The sequence below is a fragment of the Canis lupus genome, chromosome 10, assembly GCF_011100685.1.
Source record: "Canis lupus familiaris isolate Mischka breed German Shepherd chromosome 10, alternate assembly UU_Cfam_GSD_1.0, whole genome shotgun sequence".
NCBI classification, from domain to species: Eukaryota; Metazoa; Chordata; class Mammalia; order Carnivora; family Canidae; genus Canis; species Canis lupus.
This window is the reverse complement of record NC_049231.1, coordinates 50083855-50097687: the sequence shown is the minus strand read 5'-3', so window position 1 is coordinate 50097687 and position 13833 is coordinate 50083855. Positions and strand designations below refer to the sequence as shown.

General features: G+C 50.1%; 1 non-coding gene across 1 annotated transcript; it reads left to right on the top strand.

The window, feature by feature from the left end:
- Positions 1-12517: 12517 nt before the first annotated feature.
- LOC119873823 lies at positions 12518-12622 on the top strand. Its single transcript, XR_005366323.1, has one exon. It is a non-coding gene; the product is annotated as a U6 spliceosomal RNA (small nuclear RNA).
- Positions 12623-13833: the final 1211 nt, after the last annotated feature.

The window sequence follows — 13833 nt, the reverse complement described above, 5'->3', positions numbered from 1 at the left end:
TGGCTGCAGGCAGTATGGGAGGGGGCCTGGGGTTACCCAAACAACTCCTTGGCTCCAGAGGGTGGGGGCAGGGGAACGGGCTGTGGGGGAGAGAGCCACGTGGCTTAGCCAGCCCGGACTCATGTTTTCCTTGGCTGGGGCTGGGATTCCTCTTAAGGTTTCTGCCCCCAGAGAGCAGCGAGCCTGAACCGGGTAGTGGCCGGATGCCGTGTTTCATTCTGACTGTCCAGGCTGAGACAGGGACCAAAGATCATCCATGGAATGTGTGTGCCGTCCTAGTGGGGGGCTGTGGGATTGTCTTTAGAGGTGCGAGTTCAAGGGGCCCAGACTCAAAGACGGTCTGACCCAGAACCCCCAAATGGCCCACACTTTTGGAGGGCTCTTGAGTTGCAGGGAGGCAGGCTGGACTGTTCTGGTTCCTCCTGAGTTTTCCAAGGGATCCCAGAGGTGACCTTGAAACTACTGTCTGGAGCCTCTGTCAGAAGAGACTCTCCCTCCTCTGCACACTGTAGCACCCAGTATTATTATTTTTGTTGTTATCGTTGAATGGCTTTCCAAGAAACACTCAGGTCAAGAGCTCAGGTCATCCACTTTTTGCCATGCAGGCCACCTGCGCCTAACCCAGCCCCTTCATGTTTGCTTGAGTTGTCCTGGTTGTCCGTTCTGCCTCTGAGATCCCATCTCTGGGGGATTTGTCACAGCTCAAAAAGGAGCAATAATACAGCAAGTCATTCTTTCTACAGATATTTACCAAGTGCCTTCAGGCCCCGTGTCAGACCTCTTCCAAGCACGCGGTAATTGGATTAGCGCTCCCATCCCCTTTCTGGACAGTTCTGTGGGGGTTCTCTGGGCCTGCAGTCAGTGCCTGAGCTCAGGCTGCTCTGGGGAGCATGGATTCTGACCAATGAACAACTGACCTGGCAAAGGACCCAGACTGGGCACAGTATCAAAGTGAGGGTGAGAATGGGGCACCTGGGTGGCTCGGTCGGTTGAGCATCTGCCTTCGGCTCAGGTCATGATCTCAGGGTCCTGGATCCAGCTCTGTGTCGGGCTCCTTGCTGAGCAGGGAGTCTGCTTCTTCCCCTCCCTCTGCCTGCTGCTCCCCCTGCTTGTGCTCTCTGTCAAATAAATAAATAAAATCTAAAAAAAAAAAAAAAAAGCCAAAAAAAAAACCCAAAAAAAGGGTGAGAACTGGCCAACCCTGTCTGTCATATCCAGTCTCTGGCAGGGTCTGGGTGCCTCTGCCTCTCTCAGCAGGGAGCCTGTTTCCCTCCCTGGGCCTGTCTCCAGCTCTCAGGCCTCTCCTCCTGCCTGTTTCTTATCTCTATTTCCAGTGTTTAGAAAATGTCATCCTGAGTGGCCAGGGCTGTGAGCTGCTGTGAGAGCAAGGAGAGTTTTGCTGCAGGGTGATGGGGTCCCCGGGGCCTGGTTTCGGTGCTCAGAGCTTGTCAGAGTTGCAGGGACCACCAGAGACCAGCCACTCCTGCCAGACGCCCGCTCGCTGGCCCCACCAGCCCCCTTCTATTTCACCTTGGGAAGGTTGAGATTTGGAGTTTTGCAGGGAATTCAATGGTTTCTCTAGACCCCAACTTCCCCCTACCAGCACTTTTTAAACTGGAATCCAGGGACACCCACTCTGCTTCTCTTGATCAACACAAGGCCAGAAGGCCGACCTCGTCTGCTTAGGAAGAAGCCCTACCAGCATCCATGTGCAGACAGCACTCCTGCGGCGCCAGGGGCCAGGAGGGCTGGGGGGGCAGCCCCGCCTCTGAGAGGCCTGATGCCCTTTCATGCTGGCAGCACAGGCTTCAAGGACTCAGTGTCCTGGGGTGACAGAGGCCCCAACCTGCTGTCCTTCAGATTATAAGGACTCCAGTCACTAGCTCTTCTAGTCTCTTGGCCATTTTCTCTTTCCCATGAGGACTGAAAAGAAGAAACAAATGGATGTTAGTTCCGGCAATGAGGATGTGGATAAACTGAGGGTTGGGGGGTGTCTTGAGATCGGGGGTGGGCAGACTGCTGATAGAGCTTCTTCCCCTGGCAGGTTATTCATAGACCAACCCCTCCCCACGGGCTTTGGTGTATACCAAAGAGGCACAACCAGGAGACAGATGTTTTCTCCAGATCTTTCCAATCTTATGGCTTTTATAATTAGACCTGGAAAAACATCTTTCCTTTTCTTCATTTCTTTGAAAAAGCAAGATTGGCTGAAACACAAAGCGATCATTGGAACCTTTTGAAAGTAGAAAAAAATAAAGAGATGACCTTTTGAGAATCATGCTTCATTTCCCCATTCTGCCTCCCCATCTCTTCCCCATGGCTCCTGCCCCTGCCTCGGTGAAGAAAATGCCCCTGCTGTGGCTTTGACTCTAGAGGAGATGGGAGACCAGATAACAGCCCAGTGTTTCAAAGCCATTTTCCCCAAGGACCCAACTGCTTGCAAAGTCTCTGAAGAAACCTTGGCCAACCTCCTGGCCCAGCTGCTGGCCTTGAAACCGAGGCTGCTTGGCCTGTCCAGGAAGCCCGTAAATCCCCAAGTCGGCAAGAAACTACACTCTGGAGCTTGCCTTTTGCTCAGATGCCTGGCTGCAGGCCCTGGACTGTCCTCAGCCAGTCTAGAAGCTGGTGTAAATAAGCACGTTTATCTAAGGTAGACCTCATTTTTTCTGAGGAATTGTATCCCCTCGGGGGCATCAGCAATCAAAAAGTTCATTGTTCCCTTTGGGAGCCATAGCTCTTTCCCACCTGACAGTTGATATTTAATTGATGGCTGCTGTTCTTCATAGGGTTTTCAGCACATCACATGGTATTAGTACAATTTCAGCTAAATGTTAACTCCTTTGCTTCTGAGGCACAGAGTGGTGGCTCTCTCAATACCCATCTAACCTGCCATAAGCCCCCAAAGGGATAGTTGCACATATATCACAGGTCACAAATTCTCAAGTCTTGCATTCCCGGAGACCGGAACCAAGCACAGCTTGCAGATGATAGCTCCTGGGAGTTGAGGCAAGCTGTGAGGGCTTCAAGTCTGGGAGAAAAGAAGGACCCTTTTCTCTCTCGAGGGTGAGAGACCTGGGGAAACCAGCCTGGAAGCCTTGAAGACGTGGGATGTCAACATTAGAGAGGTACAAGATGGCCAACAGGCAGAATTTGGGACCCCACCAGGGCCATGCAGCAGATGTGGGGCAGATGAAGCCAAACAGCTCATGGGGTAAATCTTCAGGCCCTGGACGTGGCAGTGGGCTCCAGGAGAAAGCAGGGGAGTTCTAGATACAATCCAGGCTGCCCTCAAAGCTCAAGAGCCTCAGGAGAGAGGCCGCCAGCCAGACTGGCTGCCACAGGCCTATCTTCTACCCACCTTGTCTCCTCAAAGACTGCCTGGCCTCAGGCCAGTCCCTGCACCCGTGCCTCGGGTTTTCCCATCTGTGGCAGGGGATGGTGCTACTGAAGGAAAGGATGGGGACTCAAAGGCTGAGGGAAATGCTTAGTGCAAGGAAGGAGCCAAGTGAGGAGGGGTGACTGCTGTGGGGACCACCGGCCACATCTTGCCAGCTGAGTTCCATCTTGAGCCTGGGAGCCAGCAGGCTTTATAACCACAAGCGATCCTGAGATGGCTCTTGAACCACAGTGCTCGACGGGCGGGCAGGCCTGGCCCCCTCGTGGGCTCAGGGCCGAGCCTCCGCCGGCCGGGGCCCTTCTGCCTCTGGGGCTTGTCTCAGGAGCTCTTGGTGGGCTGACATTGCCCCGAGAGATCCTGGCCAGCCCTCCCCCCTTCTCCCCAGCCCTTCCTGCTTGGGTGTTTGGGATTAACATGCATCCCTTGAACCTTTTCATTTTTCTACCCAGATGGAAACTTGGCCAGCCACCAGGCCTGGATGTGCTCGCGGTATGGCTGGGCTCAGGCCAAGCCCACGGTAATTATAATCACATGTGAGGCGCCCGCTGGCTCGCTGGGCGCCGGGGGGCCGGGGGTGAGCACGGCTGCCAGCGGGGAGGGCCTGGGCTGGGCGCTGGGCTCCGGGCTCCCGGCTCCAGTCAAGCGTGCAGACAGCGGGGCCTTGGGCTCCTGCCCTCCCCTCTCTGACCCTCAGTTTCCTCGATTAAATAAAGGGATGGGCCTACAGGCCCCAGGAGGGCCCTGCCTATGCTCTGGGAGTCCCAGATAGCATCAGAGGTGGACGGCTCTCAGGCGGACCGGCCCCCTGTGCTCTTCCCAGCCCTGGCCTGGCCTCATATGTGCACAGAGTGGGGCCTGCCCCTGCCCTGCTTCATCGATCTAGATGCTTTCTCACGAGACACAGCGCCACAGGGGGTACCGAGACGGGCACGATCCCATGGGTTAGGAGAGGGTGGGTTTGAGAGTGCTTAGGGAAGAGTCTGGAAGGAGAGATAGAAGAGTGTCCAAGACAGCCTCCGCAGCTGCCCATGTGACATCCCATGTGCATAGGCCCCTCTGCTGGATTTCATCTATTTTCCAGTGTAACACTATTCTGAGCATGGATGCGGCAGCCTGGAGAGTCCTTCACCCAGGGGGTTGTCATGGCTTTTTTCCATTCACAGTGGAGTCTCAGAAGGCTGTCATGAGGAGCCGTCGAAGAGCCGTGAACAGTGGTTCGCTGGCTAACAGGCGTTGCCACTGGCAGGGGTCACATTCCCAAGCACCCAGTCTGCGTAGAGGTGAGGGAGGGGAGAGTTTGTCCAACTTCGCAGAACCCTAGCAGGTGCTCTCTCTCACCCCACTTTCTACCTGCGTGTGTGCCTCTCTTCCTTGGCCTCTCGTGTCTTTCTCCGCTGGATTTCTCATTCCCTCTTCTTCCTTTCTCCTTTCTAAGAGCCCAAAGATGTGGGGGAAAGAGCATGGCCTGGGGGTCAGGCAGCTTTGACCTCCGAGCCTCAGGCTTCTGGTCTACGAAATGGGGTGGCGGGGAGGGTTACTGATAACCTAACCACGGTGTGGTTGGTGAGATTAAGTAGGATGATATGTACAATGCTTCAGGCCGGACAGAGAAAAGTGTCAATAAAAGGCAGCATTATTTATCCAAAATATCGACCAAAATTCGTCTTAAAAGATTGGTTATACTCAATTAACGTTTATTCCCATCTTTAATAAAAATCAGGTAATTCCAACTTTTCTCTTCCTTGCGCTTATAAAATCGAATGACCATATTCAGATGGATTGGTCTCCATTGCCTGTGGCTTCTGGTTTTCCTTGCTAGGATCTAACTTACAACCACGCTGCCAGGGGCGTGGGGAGCTGAGGACCCCCATGCCCTCCGCCGGAGGCCCAGGCCCTGCAGAGGCAGGCGTGCTGCTGTGGTCCCCCAGTCTGGAGGACCAGCGCCCCTCGGGCCCCCCTTCCCACCTGCTCAGCAGAGCGGCTGCCCCCACTTCTCCGCTGTGCTTGGCGGCAACAAGGGGTTCAGAAGCCACTGTGTCCTGGGAAGAAGGGAAGGGGCATGGGAACTGAGAGATAGAAGAGACGTTTTACAACATGTTTAGACATGAATACAGGCAAAATATTTGTCCCTGCCCAGGGCACACCGTGGAGTGCCAGACACGCGGGAAGGGGACAGGGTTAGGTGTGACACCCGTGGGGGGCGCTGGCCAGTCAGCCCTCCCTCTGCCTTCTGCCTCTTTATTGCAATGTGAGGGACTAAACACCGAGGTCCCCTTGGGTTTGGGATCCTAGCCTCCCAGGACTCTCTGATTTGTGGGAGCAGAAGTCTGATGTGCTTGGCATGAAGGATGCGACCCTTCCTGCCTCCTCTCCATCCCCGGGTCCGGGTCCTTCCCCCCAGCCTGTGAAAGGCCAGGGCTCTGCTCCCTCAGACGCAGACAACCAGACACGACGACACTTCCCAGGGTCCTGTGACCCTCTCTTGAACCACTGTTCCACCTTGCTCCCTCCTTTTACTCCTGAGACCTCCCAAAAGCGTTGGGGGTACAGGCGGTCTTGCCCCGCACCTCTCAGGCCCTGGAGGGAAAGCGCGGAGGGTGTGCTCACCGGCAGGGAAGGACGTCGGCCTGATGGCTGCGCGGCCTTCTCGGGATCGCCTGACGCTCGCTCGCTCGGTTCTGCTCCCAGGTGGCTGTGTTTGGAGCAATGAGCCTGTTTTCATTTCCTCGAGCTGCTGTAACGAATTACCACCAACTTGGTGACCTAAAATAACAGAAATTTATTCTCTCACAGTTTTGGAGGCTAGAAGTCTGAAATTAAGGTGTTGTCAGGGCCACAACTCTCTCCAGAGGCTCTGGGGGAGAATCCTTCCTCCTGTCCTCTGCCTTCCAGTGGCTTCCAGTGGCTTCCAGCGATCCTCAGCTTGTGGCTGCATAGTTCCAGTCTCTGCCTCCGTCTTCACATGGCTTTCCTCTGTGTCTGGCTCCTCCTTCACGTGTTTCTTGTAAGGACACCCACTATTGGATTCAGGGCCCACCTGAATGATCCAGATGATTTCATCTCCAGGTCCTCAGGGACACCTGCAGAGTCCTTTTTTTCCACATAAGTGCCCATTCACAGGTTCCAAGGACCAGGACATGGACATACCTTTGGTGGGGGAAACTGTGTCCCCACCAGAGTGCTCCCTCCCTGTCCCCCCTCACCTTTCCAGGTGGCTGGATGAGATGTGGGCATCTGAGCTCCAGACACAGGCTTAGCTCCAATCTGCAGGCTGGCCTGTCGCCCGCAGTGCGGTGGCCCACAGGTCTGAGCCGGCCAGTGGGAGGGATGCTTTCTGGGATGGGGAGACGGGGAGCCCGAGCCAGCTAGTGGTGGGGTCAGAGGGGGAAGGGTGCTGGGAGTTGATTCCCAGGGTGAGCAGAGACTGAGAGGGAGCTGCTGCTGTAGGCAAAGAGCAGCAAAGTGGCCCACGGAGAGGAAGATGGAGCAGGCCCAGAGAGGAGAGGGGTGCCCTGGGGACACCTCGCAGCTCACCGGAGACAGGGAGAGAGCTCTTGCTTCCAGGGACTGCTTTGGCTCCTGGTAGCTCTTCAGACACAGTGCTCTGCAGAAAAAAGAAGAACCTATTCCCTGAGGCGTTGGAGAGCCTTTTTTGGGGGGCCACGGGAGCCTGAGCAAAGAAAGAAAGACATTCCTTGTTCTATGGCTGGAGCCCAAGGTCACCTCCAAAGACTCTTAGTGAAGACATTGCCTTAGCGATGTCACCTTACTGCTTTTCCCATCAAGAGGTGATGTTGTCTCTCCTCCCTTGAATCCAAGCTTGGCAACATGACTTATTTTGGCCAATGAGACCTTAGCAAATGCAAGCAGAGGCTGGAAACCCACTTGCACGTGAGGATTGCCCTCTCTTTGGCCGTGGTTGGAAGGCAGAGACCAGGAAGTGGATGGGCCTGGGTTGGCTGCTGCAGAGGCCACACGGAGAAGTGAGGTAGGTCAGCCTTCCACTTGCTGACTGCTGGATGTGGGAGCGGGAACGTGCTAGACCATCCAGCCCTAGTCAACTACCAGGTGACTATGGCTGCATGCGTGAGCCCAGGCAAGACCAGTGGAAGAACCACCAACTGAGTCCATCCAAACTGCTGACCTACAAAATTGTGAGCCAAGAAAGTGGCTGCAGTCTTGAGCCACCAGATTTTGGGGTGGTTTGCCTTGTACAGTCCCCAGGTAGGAGAGCCTCCAACCCCCCAAATATGGAGTCAGGCCCTGGAGGGAGACTCTGGTGGCTCTCAGGGGTATGTGGCAGATCCCCCATGAGCCATCCACTCCCCCTTTTTTCTTTTTAGGAATGGAACTTTTAGTAACGGCACGAGTCCAGCTAACTAGAGACTATTTTGCAGCTAAGCATGATGACATTTTTACTGATAGAATGGAATGAGAGGGATGCGTGCAACTTCTGTTACTTCTTTAAAAGGAATTTGCTTGCCCTACACTTCCTCGATTCCCCCCTTCCTGCAGGCCGGAATGCAGAGCTGGGGCCAGTTGTCCAGGAGGGTGGACAACCTTGGCAGGGAGGCAGGACCTTTGAAGGTAGTGGCTCCCTTTGCCTCACATGGCTGAGCGTGGGGAGTGGTTCCATGAAAAGGGGGCTGCTATGAAGCCTACTTTCTCATTAGTTGGTCCTTGATTCCCTCTATGGAAAGGACCAACTAATGAGACCCCCCACCTTCTGAATTTCCCCAGTATTTTCTCTGCCATATTCTATATGCATCACATACGTAAGATAAGACAGTGACTGATGGGCCTGGTGCCAAAGGATGTAGGGACACTCATTATTTTAATTTGTTTATGTGGGATCTGTTCTTCTTCTTCTGCTCTAGCACTTCAGTTTTCCTCTGGGAGCCACCCCTTCACCTGCTCTTAACCCTTGAGCTTTGAACAGGGCTCACCCCCACCCCAGTCATGAGTCAAGGCTAAGTCAGGACTCATCAATCCAGTAGGAACCCAGCAGGACTTTGGGAGGAAAAGGCCAGATGGAGCCTTAGAAGAGGGAGTCAGGGCTGGGGAGGAAAACCTCACTGTCCTTGGGGTGTTGAACTGGAGCATGAGATTCTGGGGCTATGAGCAGCCATTTGCCTCCACTAAGGGAGCACTCCCTCAAGAATGGAGCCAACCAGAGGAAGGCTGGTCTGAGAGGGAAGTTCTTGATGGTGCTGTTTGCACACCTGGATCAAGCAAGCCACCCTTGCCCTTTTTTAGTTACTTTAGCCAACAATTCCCTTTTATGCTGAAGCCAGTTTAAATTAGATTTCTATTATTGGCAGACAAGATGATTTAACTAATGCAAGAGGCTCAAACAGTCTGTTGAGTGAATGAATGAGCGAATGCACGAATGGGTATAACTAAAAGTCCCTGCCCTCCTACGGCAGGAATGCTCCTTACGAAGCCAAATCTCCAGCGTGATTTGGGCGGATTTCTTCGAGGAGTGATCCATCAAAACACTGAGTCTATTCATGATCTACAGGTGCCTCCCTGTCTAAGGCAGACAAAGCCTTAGAAGGAGAAGCAGCCAGGCCTGTCTCCATCCTCAAGGAGACAGACACGCACGCTTTCTGTAACATATTTATTTGTTTGCACGCTTTCCTCCCACCTGCTCCAGGAGGGCGGCAATGTTTGTCCTCTTCAGAGCTGTACTGAACATCCTTTCACGTGTTCCTTGGCCATTTGTAGATCTTCATTGGAGAAATGTCTGTTTTTCTCTCTTGCTCATTTTTATATTGGATTATCTTTTCATTGAATTATAAGTGTTGTTTATATATTCTGGATACAGGTCATTTACCAGATAGATGATTTGCAAATATTTTATTTCATGCAGTGGGTGTCTTTTCACTTTCTTGATGGTACCATTTGCAGCACAAATTTTTAAAATTTTAGCATATTAAAAGAAACTGCTTTATTGAAGTATAATTTGTGTACCATGAATTTCACCCTAATGCTGCGATTCAATGATTTTTTAGTAAACTTACAGAGTTGTGCATCACCATAACCATCATTGTAATCTAGTGTTAGAACATTTCCATCATCCCTCAAAGAACTTTTGTGGCCACTTGCAGGCCACTCCTGTTTCACTGTCAGCCCCAGCCAGCCACTCTGGATGTGCCTGCTTGGGACACATCCTATAAATGGAATCATATGATATGTAGTCTTTAATTTCTTAGCCTAATATTTATGAGGTTTATATGTGATACAGCATGTGTCAGGAGCTTGTTTCTTTTTAATTGCTGACTAGTATTCCATTGTGTATCTATTTACTAGTTGACAGTCATTTGAGTTATTTCTAGTTTTGTGCTATTATGAATAGAGCCACTATAATTTGATGTAATTGTCTTTGTAGCTTGGGCTGCTATAACGAAACACCATAGTCCGGGTGGCTTAAACAACAATTATTTCTCACCATTCTGGAGGCTGGAAATCCAAGATCCAAGTGCTGGCAGATTCAGTTCCTCTTCCTGGCTGGTAGATAGTTGCCTTTTCTCTCTCTTCTCACATGGCAGAAAGAGTGATCTGGTTTCTCTCTTCTTATGAAGACACTAATCCCATCATGGGGGCCCCACCCTCATGACCTCATCTAAACTTAATTGCCTCCCAAAGGCGCCACCTCCAAATACCATTATGTTGGGGGGTGGGGGCAAATAGGGCTTCAACATGTGGATTTGGGGGGACACAAGCATTCAGTCCATAATAGTAATTACTGATATGATTGGATTTACATCTGTCTTTTTGATACGTCTCATGTCTGTTTTGTTCCTGTTTTTCCTTTATTGGCTTCTTTTGTGTTAAATAGCTATCACGTTAATTTCTTTGTTGGTTTTAAACTGTGTTATTTTCTTAGTGGTTCTTCTAGGGATGATATATGCATCTTAGCTTATCACAAAGTAAGAGGATATTTGACATTTTAGGTGACAATTTGTTAGCTAAAATTAGAAATTTGGTATTTAATAAATAAGTAATTTAAATATTTCATAATTCCATTCAATTTATATTACTGCAAATTAGTAGTTATTAAATTAACTTCATAACCATTTCATAAGTAATTATTTCTTTGGTACTTAGGCATTTGGTATGTGATCTCTGTCTGTACCCCTGCCCTGGGGTCTGCACATGTTGGGGACAGATGTGCCTTTCTCATATTGGCATGGGTGTATTTTTTTCACATAGCTATATTCAGAATATGAATTATATATTATGAATATTCCAAGTATTTAGCCTGCTTTTTATCTTATTTATTTTTACCAGTTATTTATTTATTTACTTATTTATTTTTAGTTAAAAATGAGAACAGTTTAATACTAAGAACGATAAGGCAAGGAAGTAGTTTTTGACAGATAAATTTTAACAAAGTTTCAGATAAATTTCAATTTCCCTGCTATTCATATAAAGCTTAGAACAAGCTATCACTACAGCCATATGTTGCTGTCTAAGATATTTTACCAGCTTTTTAAACTTAACATTTTGTTGTAGGCATTTTTATTCACCGTAAGTCTCGGTGAACTTCTTTTATAAAAGCTGCAGTTGGATTTCATTGAATGGGTGGGGCAAACTTCAGTTAACCATTTCTCTGCTTTAGGACATTTAGGCCATTTTCAGTTTTTAGCTTATTTCTTTTCTTTTTTTTTTCTTTAAGATTTTATTTATTTATTCATGAGAGACACAGAGAGAGAGAGAGGCAGAGACACAGGCAGAGGGAGAAGCAGGCTCCCCATGGGGAGCCCAGTGCAAGACTAGATCCCAGGACCCTGGGATCACACCCTGAGCCAAAGGAAGACGCTCAACCACTGAGCCACCAGGTGCCCCTTTAATTTGTTTCTTAATGTTTCAGTGAGCGTCTTTGCCCACCTCACACTTTCCCCATTTCAGAATCTTCGGCAAAAATCCACAGGGGTAAGATTACTCTGTCGAAGAGGACAACTATTTTTGTAGTTCTCCGGTCCCTATGATATTTATGATTTTCCTCCAGAATGGTGGGGTGTAATTGTGATCACACTCATACGCACACTGGGTGCCAACCGGTCTATTTGACATTTGTGTTCCTTTGGTGGTTAGTTAAGTTAGTTAGGTTGGACGTTTTTCTGTACATTGGTTTACTGGTCACAATTTGCTTTCTGTAAATGGTTTCTTCATACCCCCTGCCTTGTTATCTATAAGGCTCTTTGGTTTTAAATTTTCAGTTTATATGAGCCCTTTATGTAATACGTCCTCCTCATAACTGTTTAGGAAGGAGCCAGAGTACAAATACATAAAAACAGATAGTAACCTTTTATCTTTACTGTTTGCTGCTGATATTTCTCTCCACTTGTCCCTTTTCAGTCATTTTTTTTTTTAAATGCAGAACATTTACATTTTTCTGTAGTCAAACGGGCTAATCTCTCCTTTGTGATTTTTATCAGTGATTTCCAAGTTTAATGAAAGACATTCTCCCTCTGGAGATTTGATGAATGTTTAAGTCTCTCTTCTAGTTTTCCTAGGTTATTAAAAAATATGGAACTCTTTAATCCCTATAAAATTTTTCTTTAAAGACTCCCTCTGGTCTGAGGCAGAGGATAATTTCAAAGAATAACTTTCTCAAATTTAGCAGTTTCCTTTCCTGGTTTCTTTGCCTGTGTTGGCACTTGGGGCTGAGCCTGACCACGTCCTGCAGGCCGTCTGTCTGTCTATCTGTCTGGACGGAAGGGATAACAGAATCGGAACTTGCCTCTTGAGCTACACCCCCATCCAACAGGCAGCACAGGGTCATGGAAGAACAGGACCCAGAACTGGGTCTGGCCCCTGAGTGTGGACTCTTAGCCTCCCATTCTCCCTCTGCAAAATGGGGCCAAGAGCACCTGACAGACAGGGCTGTTGTGAAGATGGTAGGAGACAAAATATGGAAAGTTCTAGAACACCACTTGGCCTCTCATGGATCTCTCAGGGCCCTGCCTTTGCACTGACTTGACTGCTGGGTCCCACCCCATGACCAAAGGGCCCCTGAGCCTCCCTCACCACAAAGCGTAGGCAGACCTACCAGAGCAGTTAAGAGTATTTACTTTTTTAGGTGAGAAAATTGAGGGTTAGAAAGTCTAAATGGTGCGCTTGCTTTGGCCACACACAAACTAAAATTGGAAAGATGCAGAGTTAGGATGGCTCCTGTGCGAGGATGACACGCAAATTCATGAAGTATGCCTTTTTTTTTTTTTTTTTAAGAAGACGATGTAAATGTCAGAGCAGCCGACGCCCTTGCCTGCTCTGACACACGGCATCCTCCGCTCTTCTTGGCCTCGCCGCACCTCAGCTCCTCAGCACCCTCAGCACCCTCAGCACCCTCAGCACCCTCAATGTGAAATGGAGCTAATTGTCCTCATCGGTCTCCACTGCTGAGGGGTTATTTGATGATCAAATGAAAGGCTCTGAAAAAGGCCACGGAAAAATCCAGAGGCAAGGTAGCGTCCCCATGGGCGGCTCAGTCCACTCCTCCCTCAGCCTGGACACAGACGAGGCCTTGTGTTAGGTCTGCAAGGCTCCCTGCCTCCCCGCCCCTGCTCCCCAGGAGAACCACGCAGAGACTCTGTGAAGGCCCCTTGTGCCCGCTGCTCGCTGGGCAAGAGGCCCAGGGCTTGGCGGAGGCCCCAGGAAGCAGAGCCTGGAGGTGAGCCGCACTCAGACCCCGCCGCGTTCAGCCTGGAGCTGCTTCTGAAGTCTCGGAGAGCCAGGGTGAGGAGGAACCTGGGGTCACGCAGGCCTCCCCCATTTCACAGATGTGAAAGCTCAGGCTCAGAGGGGCAGCCAGTTAGTGGTCATGTCAGAACTTGGGCTGGGGGATCCTGGCTCCCACACTTTCCACTTGGCCTCCACTGCTGCAGTGGCTTCCTTCAGAAGGGCTCCTCTGGCCCTTCTGGAAAATTCTTTGCAATTCGATGACATTTGAGCATAACTGCACGATGTTGGAGGATCAGAGCGCTTTGACAAGCATAGCAAAGCACTAAGAACAAGATGCCTCCACAGTTGGGAGGGAGTTTCCTGGGAATAGAATTTTCCAGAAGGGGAAAGAAGCGTTTTGAGCAGAAGTTTGAGTTTATTGAAACAGCTGGAAGAATGTGGGGGCAGTGGCTGGAGGCAGGCAAAGGTAGTGTGGAAATGTGACACCACCACCCTGGCATTTTGGCATTTAAAAATAAAGTTGCTTTCTCTTTTAGCACTATTTTTGTTTTGTTTTGTTTTATTTTGTTTTGTTTTTTGTTTTTTAAACAGAAGCCAGACTGCTCCCATTGAAGTTTGAGAGGCTAGCAGTGGTCCTGAAACCTGGCTACACATTGGAATCCCCTGGGTGCTTTCAAGATCCCAATGCCCAGATCAAACCCCAAAGCAAGCATATGGGGGTCTCTCAGGGGAGGACCAGGGCCTCA